The following is an 8,123-nucleotide window of genomic DNA, read 5'->3' as shown; positions in this document are numbered from 1 at the left end:
ATCTCTCTTCTGCTTCTCAAACCCTGGACCTGGTTTTCCACACACATCTGAGAATGGAGGGCTAGGAAGACACTTTACGGGAGACCCAGCTCTTGGTTTTTGGAAGGGGCAATAATTTCCTTTACAGACAGATAGATATTCCAAGTTCCTCTCTACAGTTCTCTGTGAAGAGGTTCTCTACAGAAGCCTAGCTGTCGATATTTTGTGACTGTGGGTGGTGAGGCGTGTTAGCACTGCACGCCCAGGACAGGAAGGCTGCAGGTGGTTCCCAAGCCCAGAGCTTCACTGCTTTTTTTTTTTTTTCCTTCAAAATTATCTGATTTTTATTTCCAAAAACGTTGGCACAATATTTTTTATGAACTTAGATTTTTCTCTTTTTTTATTAGCTATTTTCTTTATTTACATATCAAATGTTATCCCCTTTCCTAGTTTCCCTCCAAAAACCCCCTATCCCATCCCTCCCCCACTAACTCATGCACTCCCACTTTCCAGGCCTGGCATTCCCCTACAATGGGGCAACAAGCCTTCACAGGACCAAGGGCCTCTCCTCTCATTGATGTTTGACAAGGCCATCCTCTGCTACATATACGACTGGAGACATGGGTCCCTCCAAGTGTACTCCTTGGTTGGTGGTTTAGTTCCTGGGAACACTGGGGGTACTGCTTGGCTCATATTGTCGTTCCTCCTATGGGACTGCAAACCTCTTTGGCTCCGTGGGTCCTTTATAGCTCCTCTAGTGGGGACCTTGTGCTCAGTCTAATAGTTGGCTGAGCGCATCCCCCTCTGTATTTGTCAGGCTCTGGCAGAGCCTTTCAGGAGACAGCCATATCAGGTTCCTGTCAGCTAGCACTTGTTGGCATCCGCAATAGTGTCCGGGTTTGGTGACTTTATGTGGGACGGATCCCCAGGTGGGGCAGTCTCTGGATGGTGAGCCTCCCTGCTTCACCTCCTCTGTTGATTGACTAGAGGTCTCGGGAGGCAGTGCAGTGGGCAGTCCCAGCAGAACACCACTGTCTGGAAGGCTGTGCATCAGAGATTTGTTCATTCATACTGCTGGAGGCTGAAAGTCCAAGATTATGGTGGCAGCAATGTCAGCGTCTGGTGAGGCCTCTTTCAGGCGCAGAGATGGCTTGTTTTCCTCTGTATCCTCATAGCGTGGAAGGAAGAAAGTAGGTTATAAATGCTCTCTTATAGAGCCACTGGTCCTACAGGATTGGGGTCTCCCTTATGGTCACATTTATCTGGAGCTGTCTCCCTCTGCCCTCTTTTCCCAGGTTTTACAAAAAAGGATTTCTCCATGTAACCTTGGCTGTCCTGGAACTCACTCTGTAGATCAGGCTGACCTCGAACTTCGAGTTCGACCTGCCTTTGCTTTCCGAGTGCTGGGATTAAAGGAGTGTGCCACCACAGCCTAGCTTTAAATGATCTCTTTACATATTATTACACTCGGAGGTTCTGGAGGTTAAGGCTTGAATGTAAGAGTTTTGGAGGACAGATGCAGTCCATAATGCTTAGTGGCCTTGAGGCTAACCTCTTTCCACAGCCTTCTGACTAATTCTCCTGTCCATAGTCCTCAGCTGTCTTCCCTTCCCTGGATAGGATGCTGATGACACCAATGTTGATAGCCTTTGTTTCACTGCTCCCTGCCTAGTCCCCACCATCTTACCTATTGTTCAAATGCGACTGTTCTACTGGTAGGCTTTCAAGATTATTTTTTTAAAAAGATTTATTTATTGTATGTAAGTACACTGTAGCTGTCTTCAGACACTCCATAAGAGGGAGTCAGATATCATTACCGATGGTGATGAACCACCATGTGGTTGCTGGGATTTGAACTCAGGAAGAGCAAGTCAGTGCTCTTAACCGTTGAGCCATCTCTCCAGCCCCAGGCTTTCAAGATCATTGACCGTATGTATTACGTACTTTCCTCTTGGTGTGACAGAACATCCACACAAAATCAGCTTCCAGGAGAACAGGTTTATTTTGGCTTTGCAGTTCCAGAGGGGGATAATCCATCGTGACCAGGAAGGCTTGGCAGCTGGACCATGAGGCTGCCTAGTAGCCAGGAAACAGGGCTAATCACGTTTTTGTCTCCACACAGGAAGCAAAGGGAGAACAGAGAGTGGGGCCAGGTTAGCGGGCCTCAAAGCCAGCTCCAGTGACTACTTTTTTTTTTTTTTTAAGCTAAGATTCACCTCCTAAAGGTTCTACAACCTACTTAACCACAGACACCAATGGGGAACCAAGTGTTCAAACACATAAGCCTACTGGGGGCCGATCATATTTAAACCACAGCACTCCCGAGCCTCTGCGAGCTCCATTTCCTGTTGAGCCTGTCTAGTGAGTGGAGAAAGTTTCTTATATTTTCCTCTTCTGGTATCTCAGCTTTTTCTTTATTGTCTCAATTTTTCTGAGAATTCTTTTTGTTTCTGCCCAATCTAACAATATGGTTTACTAAAAAAAATCTGTTAAGTTCCCCCTTTTACAGTAAAAGTTATAAAAACAGAATCCCAACAAACTATAATACTCAAACAACAAAAATACTCAAAAATCTTGGTTTGTTAACCATATCTTATGTATAATTGCGTGTATATCGTTTGTCAACATGTGATTATGTTTTTTTTTTATATCACATACTTAGTACCAAACTGACTTATAAATAAAAGCTCTTGTAAACCGAAGTTTCTAACTTGGTCTAAATTAATTTTGTTCATAATAAAACTGAAATTTAATATACTAAAATGTAATTTTGTAATATACATACATGAAAATGGCTAATAGTCTTGAATCTTTCTTTGGAACTTAAAATTCTAAAAATCTGCTTTTAAGGACAAGACAGACATAATCATATGATTCTGCTCAAGGTGTTATCTCCTTGATCTTTACTCAAATCTGGTTCTACAACATGGTCCCTGTTGCTTGAGCGTGCAAATTAACTTTAAGAGGTGATTGCTATTCTTCAAGGATACATTTTTTCCTATTGGACAATTATCCTTTCTTAGATAAAAATAACTGTTTTCTAAATATGTTTTAAATATAAGTAAATATATACACACACACACACAATTTTAAGAATTTTAAGATTTTTTAAAATCACTACAGCCTCTTTAAACAAACAGAACAACAGAGTTTTCAAGATCCCATAAACGAGCAGCCGGCCTTGTTAGATGTCAATACTCCTTCAGAAAAGGGGATGATCAGGCTGTTAGTTTACTTGACTATATAATGTCCTCAGACCTACCGAGGAAAGGCTTGTCAGTGTTACTGCTTCTGGGGCGCCCACACCCCCATCAGCACCCCCTTACCAACCTCCTGTAATAACCCCAGTAAGCTCACTGGTCCCCAGGGTGAGCTTTTCTTTGTCACTGGGACTTAGGAAGAGGAGATAGGTGATGCTTAGTCCTCCCCTTTCCCAGGGAGAAAATTTTCACAACAGATGGTAAATCCATTTGTTAACACCATTGCTTCAATGGTGTAAAGGAATTTTTAAAATGTTATAAGGATAAAAAGATAAATTATTTTGGTACAAAAGGATTTTTGTATGGGATTAAGATAGATGGATGTTTACAAAATGGAAAAAATGAAATCTTTTGTAAGTTAGAGCATCTGAGTAAGTATCTGAAGGTACATAAAGCACGGAGCATATAGATAACATATATGGCATTGTTTCTTAGGTTTCAGAGCTATACTTAGGAAAACTAGCTAACACATGTCTAGTCAAAGCTTAAAACAAGGTGACTCTTGGAATATTATACAACAGTTAAAAATACCAGATGATTGTAGCTGGTGTGGGTGTTTTAGAACCACACTTGCAGTCTACTATAATGCGATCAGTAATCAGAGACACTAAGGAGGAGGATATGTTCCCTCTCATTCTCCAAGGGCTGTGAGGTCCCAGGGACAGACAGTCATCTCTAGAAATGTTCTGCAACTGTGAAAGTCACCTGCTCTCTTGTTGAGGGGAGGCCATGGAGACCCCACTCCGTGACTCCTAACCAGAGTCTTGTCTCTAAAGAGGAGGGCTAGCACAGAAGGGAGACTTCCATGCACATGGCTTCCAAGGGAAGGCACAGCCAGGCCAAGCAAGGTCTTTGACTCATCCTCATACAGGTGGACAACTGCTAAGAGGAAAAGCTCAAGAAATCAGAAACCTCACAAGCCCAAGTGACCCCTGAGGGGTAGATTCTTGACTGGCCTCAACAGTAGGTAGGTGGCTAGCAATGTTAAGTAGATTCAAGGTTAAAATGATTGGTATGTCTCCTTGACAGTTCAAGGGACTGCATCCTCAGACATTCTATTGGCCGTAGGAAATGACATGTGTACCATTATGTTACTAAGGATCCTCTTCTTGACACGTGTATTCCCAGATGCATGACAAAAACTCCCCTGACTTACTTTAACACCGAACTGCCCATCTTCTTACATGCTGAAGTCAGATTTAAAAGCTCTATTTACCAACCAAGGACACTATCTATATCTGGAAAAGTGTTCTTCACAGTTCTAAGTCTTTCTGTACCCAACCCCCCACCTGCCCGGATGAAAGGGGGGCTGCTGGATCATCTGTTGTCCAACTCACAGGTTTGAGAAATTACTTGGTATTTCCAAGTGGTGTCCTTGCAACACTGCTGGAACACCCTATAAAAGTGACTCGATAGGGTTCTATTTTTCTCTTAAACTGTTAATTAGATGCTGACTTTAAGTGACTTCTCTTACAAAGCTTCCAGGTGCTTCTGCGGGAGTTTGACGTAACAAGCCGCTGGTTACCTTTACCTCATCCTTCTACAGGGTTCTGGTACATGGTCCAGTCAGTTGTACAACTGAATTTAACCTTACCAGAAAAAGCTTATGCTAATCCTGTGGTGATTTTTTTCTTATTAACTTTGTCCCCCTCTCAGATTTATTCATTTTGTGTATATGAGCACACTGTAGCTCTCTTCAGACACACCAGAAGAGGGTATCAGATTCCATCACGGATGGTTTTGGGCCACCATGTGGTTGCTGGGATTTGAACTCAGGACCCCTGGAAGAACAGCCAGTGCTCTTAGCTACTGAGTCATCTCTCCAGCCCTGACTTTACCTCATAATGGTTGTAATAAAACAGTGACAAAAATATCAGTACTCCTAACCCCTCTAGCAGCCGGACAAGGATTCTGTAGATGGTTTTCTTGCATGTTATCTTCTTGCAGTAAGGGCAAACCTATTTTCTTAACTACGCTCTCCGTAAGAATTATAATAGTTCTAACGGTCTCATTTTTGTGTGTTACAAATACTACCCCATCACACGACACACTGGAAGGATGCATACCTGGGAATGAATGATTTATGTTCGGGATTTTTACTATGTTGCTGTTTATTGTGGCGCTGTAGCTAGGTCCTTCCCTTTGGTTAGTTTGAAGAAGTTAAGAGAGATCTGTGATCCCAGCACCCTAAAGGCAGTTAGGTGATCTCTGAAAAGGTGACTGTTGGGTCATCTAGCTCATCTCTCTGTTACCTGTAGTTTTACTCCGAGAAAGCTAAGCTATATCAGCCCCGTCCCGGCTTCCCTTTTGTTCTACCCGCCTTTAGCTCTGGGTGGGGGTGGGGGCAACTACACTACTAGCCTCCCTCCCAGCTTGCCTTGATTCCTCGGACAAACACACAAACACACAAACACACACACACACACTTGGTTTGTCCCCTTTCCACTTGCTTTAGGATACAATTGCTGGGCTGGGCGTTACTATTTCCCACCCGAAAAAGCATGCCCTTAATAATATTTTTATTTCTGCTCCTACCATCTAGCCCCACCAAACATCCATGACCACCTGCCTGCAGCAGTGGCCACAGACCCCAGCTCCTCCCGAGATTTCACCTGGCTGCTGCCTGCTTCTTCCTCCAAAGTAAGGCAGACAACCTTCCTCTCCTTCCTTGAGTCTGCCTTTTCCCTCCTGGGACCGGAAGTCCCGCCTATACCTTCCACCCAGTAATTGGCCCTCAGCTTTCTTTACTGACAGATCAAGAACCAATTGAAGAACAGGACCATAGCATCAGAACCACCCCTTTCCTCCCTCTGATTGCCATTCTGGGTATCCTCCCCACCCCACTCACAACTGAAACAGCCAGACTGAAGGCTCCTTCGTCTTTTCTATCTTACCAGCTCTCAAAACACCTTAAAGAAATCTCAGATCAGCTTAACTCCCTTCAGGGTCGACTGTGTTGACTGCTGTGGCACTGCAAGCTTAAGGAAGACTAGCTCTGCTGCCTGTCGCTAAGATCTCCCAGCTATCGCTAAGGATGGAATTCGTGCGGTCTTCTAGGAACAGGGCTCGCCGACTCTAGTTGGAACTCAAACACTCAGGGACCAGACAACTTAACCACAGGCCTCCACCTGTGGCTGGGCTTTCTGTTCTCCGCGAGGTTCTTTCTTATCCTCATACATGTTTGACTTACCGTGCACAACTCTTTCTAAAACCACCAGACTCCCCCCTATACCCAAATGAGAACTTTCTATGTAGATGCCGGTGGCTGTCACCCTACAACAGCTCCATTCTTCTTAAGACATCTGTAACAGTACATGTTGGGTCCTATGGAGGAGCTCTGGCTGCGAGGAACCTTCACCCCAGACCAGATGCAGTTCTTTCATCAGCCCTCTGTTTTGTCCCGGCCTTTGATGCCATCTAGACCCTTGCTGCTTCTGCTATAGCATGCTCCTGGCAGAGGGACTCACCAGTGTCACCCTAAGTGACCGGATCCGGAAGGAACCATTATTTTTAGCATTCTTTTACATCACCTGTACTGCAACCCTTGGCTTTATTCAATACATACTTCATCCCTGCAATGGCGCCCCTCGATAACTTTCCAAAGTAAACATTCTACAGGCTCTTACCTCTCCCTTTCATCTCCACACAAGACAGCAGGGTCCTCCTACTCTAAACAAGACTCATGATCTCATAAAGGCAGCCAGTTCCTCTAACTCATCCACCTGCTGGGTCTGTCTGTCCACTAAGGGTCAGCGCCCTGGAGCTGCTCCTGCCCCCTGGTCACTGTGGATCCACACCCTTCTCAGGCTATATCTTTGCATAGTGACCAGCTCCTTCCCAGATCCGGTACCTACAGCAGACCTCCCAAGACAGCTCTGTTTTCTCCAGCCTCTTACCTTCCACAATCCTGAGCTATCTTTCTCCTCCAACTCACCAACTCTCCTGGCATCCTTCCTGTTCTGATACCGTCTACCCTGCCAAATGCCCACAGCTCTTCCAGACGTGATACAAATCCTTCTCTTTGCTCTTTATGCAAGTCCCTGTCGATGGAAACCCACCTCCTCTCACTGGCTCACTCTATCTGTCCCACTCCCCTCATCCTTCCTTGGCAAGTCCCAGTTAATTCTGTAACATAATCCTTTGCGTTCAGCCCTCTAACAATGCTTTTTAAAAAATTTCTTCAAGAGTACAAGATGGCAATCATGTGATCCATCATTGCTGATCAAGTTAAAACTCTCCTCCGGGAAGCTACCAGAGAATCCAGACTACTTCATTATCCCTCCCACCACCCCCTCCCTTCTTCATTTCATTTTTTGAGACAGAGTCTCACTTTGTAGCTCAAGCTATCCCAGAACTTACTCTGTAGACCAGGCTGGCCTCAACTCACAGATATCCTGCCTCTTCTCCCAGGTGCTGGGATTAAAGGCAGGTCCACCACATCTGGTGAGGACCCTCTCTTCCCATAGTCCTTGAACTGCCTTCTCCAGCGATGACCCTCCTCAGCTTGGAACTCCTTGTTGTATGTTTTTGTTTTGTTTGCAGGGTCTGCAATAATAGAATGGCCTGACTGCAGGGAACCAGAAGGCCCTGAGTCATTCATGCCGTCTTCGCTCATCTGGGTTCAGTTTGCCACATCTGTATCTGTGAGAACAGTTCGTTGAGGCAGGCACTTTCTCACAAGAGCCTACTTTGTGTGAGCGAGCGTTTTCAAAAGCAATGTGTTGTGCATTTCTCAGGAATGTCTTAACCTGGGTAACCCTCCTTGACTGTATCAACCTGTTCCCAGAAGAGCCCCGACTGGCTTTCTCCACAGGAAAATAGCCTCCCTTCCCTGTGTCGTGTGCTTATAAACACCATCTCATTGTCAAGGTCAGTCTCTGGGCC

The 8,123-nt window shown here is 44.9% G+C and overlaps 1 long non-coding RNA gene across 1 annotated transcript; it reads right to left on the bottom strand.

Annotated features, from left to right (window-relative positions):
- Positions 1–462: 462 nt before the first annotated feature.
- LOC127687234 (uncharacterized) lies at positions 463–5,912 on the bottom strand. The gene is made up of 3 exons (XR_007978353.1): positions 5,852–5,912; positions 1,924–2,055; positions 463–1,147 (listed from the first exon to the last, which is right to left on the bottom strand). It is a non-coding gene; the product is annotated as an uncharacterized LOC127687234 (long non-coding RNA).
- Between the last annotated feature and the right edge of the window lie 2,211 nt (positions 5,913–8,123).

The sequence above is a fragment of the Apodemus sylvaticus genome, chromosome 6, assembly GCF_947179515.1.
Source record: "Apodemus sylvaticus chromosome 6, mApoSyl1.1, whole genome shotgun sequence".
NCBI classification, from domain to species: domain Eukaryota; kingdom Metazoa; phylum Chordata; class Mammalia; order Rodentia; family Muridae; genus Apodemus; species Apodemus sylvaticus.
This window is presented reverse-complemented; position numbering and strand designations above follow the sequence as displayed.